Here is an 11377-nt window from a genome sequence, read left to right as displayed (position 1 = left end):
CCCCTGGGCGACCTCCTGCAGCAACACTCTCTATCTCCAGCCAGGAGCACATGGCTGCTCATCCCGAGTGTCCCTCACTTCCAGGACCTTCAGGAAAGGGTACTGACCACATCAGGCTGCCATGCTCTGCTTAGCTCCTCCCTGAGCCCGGCCACTGGGCCCCTGAGGGTTAGGCCTGGTCTTACTCATCTCTGTCAGCACAGGGTTCTGCAAGATGCCTGGTCCCAGCATGGGAATTCAACCAAACTGTATTAAATTAGAAAGCAGATGTGAGGGACAACATGATGGAGAAAGGGATAAGGAGACAGGAGGTCGCATTTTGATTTTTAAATAGCAAGTTTTCGTTTCTAATAAATACTAAACTGTTCAACACCCCTGGGTCTCCAGCTATATATTCCTCCATTAAATCATTCTTTCATCAAGGTTTCCTCTGCCGAACCCCTCCTCAGAGGCTTCACCAGCCCATCCTGGGACAAGTAACACAAGGAACTATATTTGCTTGAAACATTGGGGAAATTGAAGGCCTGCTCCCTAAAGATTCAGTCCTGGCAACACAAGAGAACACGTACTCTGATTTCAGAAGAGACGGAGGACAGGTCATGGCAGAGTTAGGCACATATTAAGGACTGAAAGGGAAATCCCAAACCAGGGAGAGGATGGGAGATGACTTGACATGGGGGAAGCAAAGCTTATTTAACACCAACCAGCAAGTGACTCTGGGGAGAGGCCCCAAGCCCGGAATCCCAACTCGCAGCTGACAGGTGGTTGTTCCTGCCTTAACCTCAGAGACATCCAGAAGGTTCAGGACTCAGCTACCTGACAGCACCTTGGAAAGCTGACCAGGGCCACAACACGGAGGCTACAGCTGCCCTCAGAGTCATGTGGCTCCCAGGCCACTTCAAACAGCCAAGCCCCAAGCTTTGAGCAAAGGGGAAACTATACCCAATGACAGTGAAAAGGTCTGTTCGGAGAGTCAGAGGCCGAAATCCTACACAAAGACCCCTCTCCCCAAGGCAGCTTCACAACCACTCATGAACAGTGTTTCTGTTGCTACAGACACATGTGCCTGGTGTTTCCGGGCAAGGACGGGAAGAAGCTGAGATTGTGAGTGTCCCTGATCCCTCTCACACTCGGTGTAGACGGGATGTCAAGAGTTGTTGACAGCTGGGATGAAGAACCCAAAGACCTGCGAAGTCAGGCCCCCTAATGATTTTCACGTTCTAGTGACTGTTTGTTCAAACAACAGCTTGCAGAAGCACAAGTACAAGAAAGGAACTTGAGGCTGCTCCCTTTGGCAGGGCCGGGAACCCCACGTGTTGGTACGAGGACAACCTGTGACCTGGCTTGACGGAAGCTTGGGAATTTGGTTTGGAAATCACGCATCCAGTCCAAGCTGCATTTTGCAGTATACAAACCATGGCTAGAGAGGATGACTCATCTGAGATCAAACAGTCAGAAGGCAGAAGGACTGGGGACAGCACTTAAGTTCCTCACTGCCAGCCCAAATACTCTTTTCTCCACACCCTTACCATCCCCAACTCCCCCTTCAGCAAGTTCCAAGGCTGCTCTTGGGCTCAGACTGAGGAAAAGAGTAACTTGGTGACAATGTGTGTTACCGATGCATTGCTCACACACCATAGAGAAAGCTCTGCTTTCCAACAACCCATCCCCCCCTCTCCCCACCCCAACTGACCCCCAACATGGGCAAATCATCAGAGGCTTTCAATAACCCAGAACTTTCTCAGGATCCCCTTCACCACCCCCTTTATCTTTATATTGCATTTCTTACAGTGCTGAATCAAATGCCTGCCTGCAGTGCTCTAGTCTTCAATTTGCTGGGCTTGTCTCTATATGTGCACAGTAGAGGTGCTTGTTTTTATTATTATTATTATTATTATAGTTGATTTACAGTGTTGTATAAATTTCTGCAGTATAGCATAGTGACCCAGTCATACATATATATACATTCTTTTTGTCATACTATCTTCCATCATGTTCTATTCCAAGAGATTGGATTCATTTCCTGTGCTGTACAGTAGGGCCTCATTATGTGTTTGGTTTTAAAATGCTGTTTGCTCCACTTTTAATTTCATTTCTGAAAGCTGCAAGGAGAGAAGCTAACATTTAATCGTAAGGACTGGAAGGGACTTTACAAACTGCTTATGGAGCACAAATAGAGCAGTTATTTTCCTATTTTCTTTTTGATTGAGTTGGCTGCTGTATCATATGCAGTAAACAGTGTGAACCAGAATGCATTTCTGCATCCTTATCTCACCCCTCATATACTCAAAAGAAAAAAAAATTGTAATAAAAAATGAAAAAAGGAAAGAACCTTATATTTGCTTAAAAGTTAAATAAACTTGAAAGTTTTGTAGGGAAAATTCATTTCCTTTTGTAGCCTAAGACCATAAGGTTCACATTCCATTTTTAGCAGTGGGATGATAAAAAATAACCTGATGTTCTTTTAATCATCATAATAAATACTATATAACAAAGCTAGAATACAGCATTTCTTTAAACAGCAAAATAAAAACAGAAACACTTGTACCATACAAGTCTGAATTGATGCATTTTTTTAAAAAAAGCTTCTGTAAACATTTTTAAGGTATGTACCTATTTAATTGCTTTTGTTAATACCACTTTCACTTTCCTAAAAAGATGACTTTACAACAAGGACACAGGTATGACTTTATATGCATCCTAATTAATCCTCTGAATTGGCAAGTTTAGAATGGATGGAGTATGTTCTTTACAAAGAAAGTTGAAAGTACATCTAAACAGAACAGAAAGCCTCTCACAGCCTCTGGGTCACTCGGATATGGAGTTAGATAACATCCCTGTCCTTGTCAGTCCCACATCATAAGCACCTCTCAGAAGGACAATGCCGAGTAGTCTTCTAGGGCAAGGTGAAGCAGAAAACCTAGACAAGTTATACTGGAGATGAGCATGGGGCTGGTGTTATATTACCCCAACCAGACACAACAGATGGAGTCAGGAAGTGGACTCAATATGGATTGCCTTTCTGTGGAAAATACTGTGCATGTGTATGTCCATATGTATTGTCTATGTGTGTGTGTGAGAGAGAGAGAGATGAAACATTTCAGAGAAACAGTTGCTGATGAGAAACAACAGGAATTGTTGAATAAGAGGTTCCTCCTGCCAAAAAATGTAAGGTTGAATAAAAAGATTTCCAAGGCTGCAGTTCTAAAATTCTCTGGTTCTGTGGGGTAGAAGTAAATGTTCCATCCGCAAACTGAGATCCAAAATCTCTAAGGGTGAAGCCCACCTCTTCTTACAGGTCACCATTTTATGTTTGTCAGAATTATAAGCTTCCTATTTATGTCTCCTGCAAAAGTCTTTTCCATGAATATCTTGAGGACATGGTCTGTAATTAATTCATCTTTGTGCTCCCATCATAGTACATGAAGAAAATAGGGGGATGTCAAAAAGGTTGAAAGACAGAGCAGAAAAAATGGTAGGGACTATTTGAGTTTTATTTTTAAATAACAAACTACTATATTTTAAATGATATTTAACTCCTCAATATCTAGATGTTACATGAATAGATTCCTCAATAAAATAGTTCTTTTCTAGTAAGCACTATGCCAAGCCTCCCAGTGCATAGTACAAAGGTATTTTTATTGATTGATTTCATTTTTTGATTATTTATTACTCCTCCTTCCTTAGGAGGAACCAAGCAATACCATCACCAGATTCTTTGCATATAAAAACAGTCACTGAAAAACAGCTTAAATAATCCTGGCCACCTCCTTAACCACGAACTTTACACAGGAACAAGACAAAGATTTTTGTTGTCATCACTTCTATACAACATAGTACTGTCATTTTTAGATAAGGCAATAGGCAAGGAAAAAAACAGGTATGATATTGGAAGGAAAGACATTAAACTATCTCCATTTTTAGATGATCTAGTACATAGAAAATCCTAATAAATTCACTAAAAAACTACTAGTCAAGCAATGAGTTTAGCAAGGTTTTAGAATACACAATCAAAACACAAGAATCAATTGAATTTCTATGCACTACCAGAAGACAATTTAAGAACGAATTTAAGACAGTTTCTACTGTAGCAGAATAAAACGTTCAGTACTAAATTTAACTAATGAAGTGTAAGACTTAAAACACTGACAATTACCAAACATCATTGTAAGAAATTAAAGAAGACCTAATGAACTAACAAAACAGCGTGTTCATGACTGGAAGACAATATTGTTAAAATGTGCTAATTCTCAAATTGATCTATTGAATCTTCAATGTAATCTCTATCAAAATATGTGCAGTCTTTTTTTACAGAAATTACCAAATTAATCCTAAAATTTCTATGGAAATATAAGGGGTGCAAAATAGCCGAAGCAATTTTAACAAAAAAGACAAAGTTGGAAGACTTACACTTCTAGAATTCAGAACTACCACAAAACAAACACTATTAAGATTGCGTGGCAGTGGCATAAGGATCAATACATAGATAATGGAACAGAATTCGGAGTAAGGAAATAATTATATATTCTGACAGTCAACTGATTTTTGATAAAGGTGCTATGACAATCAATGGGGGGAATGAATACTTTTTTCAACAAATAGTGCTGGAACAACTGGATAGTTACATACAAAAGGAAATTTTGGATCCCAAACTCACACCATATATAAAAATTAACTCAAAATGGATAAAACATCTAAATGGAAGAGCTAAACCTATAAAACCCTTAGAAATAAACTTTTGTGACTTAGGATTAGGCACTAGTTTTTTAGATATGACACCAAAACCACAGCTGAAAAAGGAAAAAATATAAACAGGATGTTATTAAAATTAGAACTTTGGTATTTTGAAGGATATTATCAAGGAAGTGAAAAAACAACCTACAGAATGAGGGAAAATATTTGTAAATCATAGATTGTATAAGGGTCTAGTACCCAGAATAAAGAACTCTTATAAATCTAAAATAAGACAAATAATCCAACTAAAAATTGGCAAAGGATTTGAATAGGTGTTTCTCCAGAGAAGATATACAAATGGTCAATAAGCATGTCAAAAGATATGCAACATCATTCGTTATTAGAAAAATGTAAATAAAACTACAGAGATACGACTTAATACTCACTAAGATGGCAATAAACAAAAAGATGGACAATAAAAAGTGTCTGTGAGAATGTAAAGAGATTGGAATCCTCACACTTCACTGGTGGGGTAAAATGGCAGAGTTGCTTTGGATATAGTTTGGCAGTTCCTCAAAAAGTTCAATATAGAGTTTTCATATTATCCAGCAAATTCACTCCTAGGTATATACCCAATAGAAATGAAAACATGTCCACACAAAAATCCGTACATCATAGTCAAAAATTGAAAATAATCCAAGTCTCCATCAGGGTGAATGGATACACAGAATAAAGTGTATCCATATCGTAGGATAATTTGCAGCCATAAGAAGGAATGAAGTACTGGTTTATAAACTTTAAATCTTGAAAATATCATGCTAAATAAGCTGGACATAAAAGGCTGAATATTGAATGATTCCATTTATACGAAGTCTGAAATAGGCAAATCGATATGATAGAGAGTAGGTTAGAGATTGTCAGGGGCTGACAGAAGTGGGGAATTGGGAGTAACAGTTAATAGGTACGAGATGTCTTGGTGGAGTCATGAACACATTCTGGAATTAGATAGTGATGATGGTTGCACAGCTTTGTAAATATACTAAGAACCACTGAATTATATACATTGAAAGGGTGAATTTTATAGCATGTGTATTCATCTCAATTTAAAATTAACAGTAGGAGTTTCCTTGTGGCACAGAGGATTAAGGATCCAGTGTTGTCACTACTGTGGCTCAGGTAGCTTCTGTGTCATTGGTTTGATTCCTCGCCTGGGAATTTCCACATGCTGCAGGTGAGGTCAAAAAGAAAATAAAATAACAGTAACAATGGTGAGATACTTTAAAATACTGCTGATGAGGATGTTCATTGGCAGAACTTTCTGCAAGAGAGGTCTGGAAAAGGGTATCAAATTTTTCCTGATAATTCAAAATATAAAAATTTGTTCTCCATAAATAATGGTACTTTAGCTTTAAAAATCATCTGCAATGTTGACTGTAATGTCAAAATACTGGAAATAACCTGAAAGAACAACAGAGATTTTGTGAAAGCAATTCTGGTACATCCATTCAGTTTAGTATGCATCACTTATTAAAATTAGTTTTATGATGTATTGTTAAGCAGAAAAAAAAAGACACAAAATACAGCATGCAGTATGAACCTATTTTTTTTTAACTATAGAAAACAGAAATAATATAACTAGGCTGACCAACACTATACCCAGTAGCCAATAGGGATACTGAAATTTAAATTCATAAAAATTAATAAAAAAATAAGAATTTAGCTCCTTAGTTACAACAGCCACATCAAGGGCTCAGTAAACACAAGGGGACAGTGGCTATTGCACTGGACAGAACACTTCCATCATCACAGAAAGTTCTATTGAAATGAGCTGATATAGAAAGATAAACACTAAATGGACTTATAGGTGCTTTTGATTTTCTTCTTTATGTTAATTTTCCACTTTTCTGGAATACGTATAAATGGTTATAATAAAAGAATACTGTTATTTTCATTTTTCAAAGATTCAAAGTAAACTAAAGAGGGGAATTTGATAGAGATTGCATTGAATCTGTACATTGCCTTGGGTAGTATAGTCATTTTGACAATATTGGTTCTTCTGACCCAATAGCATGGTATATCTTTCATCTGTTTGTGTCATCTTTGATTTCTTTCATCAGTGCCTTAGAGTTTTCAGAGTACAGGACTTTAGTCTCTTTAGGTACGTTTATTCCTAAGTATTTTACTGTTTTTAATGTGATGGTAAATGGGGTGGTTTCCATAATTTCATTTTCTGACTTTTCATTGTTAGTAAACAGAAATTCAATCTATTTATGTGTGTTAATTTTGTATCCTGCAATTTTACCAAATTCATTGATGAGCTCTAACAGTTTTCTGGTAGTGTCTTTAAGATTTTCTAGGTATAGTATCATGTCATCTGCAAATAGTGATAGTTTTACTTCTTTTCCAAATTGGATTCCTTTTATTTATTTTTCTTCTCTGATTGCTGTTGTTAGGACTTACAAAACTATGTTGAATATCACTGGTGAAAGTGGACATCCTTGCATTGTTCCTGACCTTAATGGAAATGCTTTCAGTTTTTCACCATTGAGAATGATGTTAGCTATGGGCTTGTCATCTATGGCTTTTATTATGTTGAGGCAGATTCCCTCTGTGCCCACTTTCTGGAGAATTTTTATCAGAAATGGGTGTTGGCTTTTGTCAAAAGTTTTTCTGCATATATTGATATGATCGTATGGTTTTTATTTTTCAGTTTGTTAATGTGGTGTATCACACTGATTAATTTGCAGATATTTAAAAATACTTGAATCCCTGGGATAGATCCAACTTGATCATGGTATATGATCTTTTAATATATATTTGGATTTGGTTTGCTAATACTTTGTTGAAGATTTTTGCATCTATGTTCATCAGTGATATTGGCCTGTAATTTTCTTTTTTTGTGGTATCCTTGTCTGAATTTGGTATCAGGGTAATGGTGGTCTCAAAGAATGAGCTTGGGAGTGTTTCTTCCTCTGTGATTTTTTTGGGAGGAGTTTCAGAAGGACAGGCGTTAACTCTTCTCTGACATTCGTCACAGAACTAGAACAAAATATTTTAAAATATGTATGGAAACACAAAAGATGCCCAAATAGCCAAAGCAATAGTGAAAAGAAAAATGGAATTGCAGGGAAAGGCTCCCTAACTTCAGAATATACTACTAAGCTACAGTTGTCAAAACAGTATGGTACTGGCACAAAAACAGAAATACAGATCAATGGAATAGGATGGAAAGCCCAGAAATAAACCCCAGCACCTATGGTCAACTAATCTATGACAAAGTAGGTAAGAATGGACAGTAGAAGAAAGAGTGTTTCTTCAATAAGTGGTGCTAGGAAAACTGGACAGCTACATGTGAAACACTCTCCAACACCACACACAAAAATAAAATAAAAATGGATTAAAGACCTAAATGTAAGACCAGATACAATAAAATTCCTAGAGGAAAACAAGGCAGAATGCTCTTTGACATAAATGACAGCAACATCTTGTTTGATCCACCTCCTAGAATAATGACAATAAAAACAAAAATAAACCAATGGGACTTAGTTAAACTCAAAAATTTTTGTACAGTAAAGGAAACCATTAAAAAAAATGAAAACAACCAACAGAATGGGAAAAAAACTTTGCAAATGATGTAACCTATTCTCCAAAATATATAAACAGCACATACAACTCAACAACAAAAAGCAAACAACCCAATCAAAAAGTGAGCAGGAGTTCCCATCACAGCACAGCAGAAACGAATCTGATTAGGAACCATGAGGTTGAGGGTTTGATCCCTGGCCTCACTCAGTGGGTTAAGGACCCGGTGTTGCCATGAGCTGTGGTGTAGACTATAGATGTGGCTCGGATCCTGCATCATTTCTATGGCTGTGGCATAGGCCAGCAGCAACTGCCCTGATTAGACCATAGACTGGGAACCTCCATATGCTGCAGGCGTGGCCCTAAAAAGACAAGAAAAAAAAAAGTGGACAGAAGACCTAAATAGACATTTCTCCAAAGAAGACATACGGTTGGCCAGGAAACACATGAAAAAGTGGTCAACATTACTAATTATTAGAGAAATGCAAATCAAAACTACAATGAGGTACCATCTCACATTGGCCAGAATAGCCATCATTAACAAGTAAACAACAAATGCTGGGGATGGTGTGGAGAAAAGGGAATCCTCTTTCACTGTTGCTGGGCATGTAAATTGGTACAACCACTGTGGAAAACAGTATGGAGGTACCTCAGAAAACTAAATATAGAACTACTATATGATCCAGCAATCCACCTCCTGAGCATATATCTGGACAAAACAGTCATTCAAAAAGATACATGAACCCCTGTGTTCATCACAAGACTATTTACAACAGCCAAGACACGGAAACAACCTAAATGTCCATTCACAGATGAATGAATTAAGATGTGTTACATGCACACAATGGAATACTACTCAACCATTAAAAGGACAAAATAATGCCATTTGTAGGAACATGGATGCAACTAGAGATTCTCATAGTAAATGAAGTCAGAAAGAGAAAGCCAAATACCATATGATCTAAATATTTGGAATACTTGGAATCTAAATAAAAACTTGGAATCTAAATATTGCACAGATGATCCTATCTACAAAACAGAAACAGGTCATGGACATGGAGAGCAAACTTGTGGTTGCCAGCAGGGAGGGAGGAGGAAGTGGGATGAATGGGGAGTTCAGGGTTGGTAGATGCAAACTACATTTATTTTTTTTAAAATTTAAACTACAAACCATTTATTTTTTAATTTTTATTATAGTTGATTTACAATGTTCTATCAACTTCTGCTGTACAGTAAAGCGATCCAGTTATACATTTATATACATTCTTTTTTCACATTATTCTCCATCACGTTCCCTCACAAGTGAATAGATACAGTTCTCTGCTATACAGCAGGATCTGACTGCTTATCCCAAACTATTACATTTAGAATGGATAAGTAATGGGGTCCTGGTGCAGAGCACAAGGAACTGTGTCCAATCTCTTGGGGTAGAACACTGTAAATCAACTAATAATAGTTAAAAAATAAATTTAAAAACTAAACAGGGGAGAAGGGATCTTGAGAAACACTCAGGGCTGCAGGCACTGCCAACACCACAGATGGAGGAATCCCTATGATCTGGGCAGCAAAGGGGCTGGTCCTCCCCTGCTGAGACAACACCTCTGCACCACAGGGCAGGGGCACGCTTTGCAGACTGTTGTGTGCACCTGATGAATTACCAGAGTGACAGAAGGGCTGTTCCTGTTCATTTTGTCCAGATTTATAGTTGCTTTCTGGGGAAGAGGATATGCAACCTCCTCACCTGGCCACAGCCGCAAGTCCTGCTTCCTAATATAGATATCGAAAAACAATACTATTGGTTCTTCCACAGGCCTGGGGACAAGGCACTCTCAGATGTTAGGCAATTAATCCATGCTTTTTGGAGGACAACATGGAAATAAATATCTAAAGCCTTAAAAATATTACAGCCCTTTGAGCAACTGTGGTCACTTCCTGAAACTCTATTCTAAGGAAATAATTGTCGATGTGCTCAGAGATTTAGCCATAAGAATGTACACAACAGCACAAATCAATCAGCATCATACACTACGTTAACAAAAAAAAAAGTCAAAAATCATATGATCATCTCAATAGACGCAGAAAAAGCATTTGACAAAGTCCAACATCCATTCATGATCAAGACCCTCGCCAAAGTGGGTATAGAGGGAACATTCCTGAATATAATCAAAGCCATTTATGAGAAACCCACAGCCAATGTAATACTCAATGGGGAAAAACTGAAAGCCTTCTCACTCAAATCTGGAACAAGACAGGGATGCCCACTCTCACCACTGCTCTTCAACATAGTTTTGGAAGTCCTAGCCACAGCAATTAGACAAACCAAAGAAATAAAAGGCATCCATATAGGAAGAGAAGAGATCAAACTGTCACTGTATGCAGATGACATGATACTATACATAGAAAACCCTAAGGACTCAACCCCAAAACTCCTTGAACTGATTCATAAATTCAGCAAAGTAGCAGGATATAAGATGAACATTCAGAAGTCAGGTGCATTTCTGTATACCAGCAATGAAGCATTAGAAAAGGAATACAAAGATATAATACCTTTTAAAATTGCACCTCACAAAATCAAATACCTCGGAATACACCTGACCAAGGAGGTAAAGGACCTATATGCCGAGAACTATAAAACTTTAATCAAAGAAATCAAAGAAGATGTAAAGAAATGGAAAGATATTCCATGCTCCTGGATTGGGAAAATCAATATTGTAAAAATGGCCACACTACCCAAAGCAATCTACAGATTCAATGCAATCCCTATCAAATGACCCAGGACATTTTTCACAGAACTAGAACAAACAATCCACATTTATATGGAACTACAAAAGACCCAGAATCGCCAAAGCAATCCTGAGAAACAAAAACCAAGCAGGAGGCATAACTTTCCCAGACTTCAAGAAATACTACAAAGCCACAGTCATCAAAACAGTGTGGGACTGGTATCAAAACAGACAGACAGATCAATGGAACAGAATAGAGAATCCGGAAATAAACCCTGACACCTATGGTCAATTCACCTTTGACAAGGGAGGCAAGAACATCAAATGGGAAAAAGAAAGTCTATTCAGCAAGCATTGCTGGGAAACCTGGACAGCTGCATGCAAAGCAATGAAACTAG

The sequence above is a fragment of the Phacochoerus africanus genome, chromosome 3 (assembly GCF_016906955.1).
Source record: "Phacochoerus africanus isolate WHEZ1 chromosome 3, ROS_Pafr_v1, whole genome shotgun sequence".
Lineage (NCBI taxonomy): Eukaryota > Metazoa > Chordata > Mammalia > Artiodactyla > Suidae > Phacochoerus > Phacochoerus africanus.
This window is presented reverse-complemented; position numbering follows the sequence as displayed.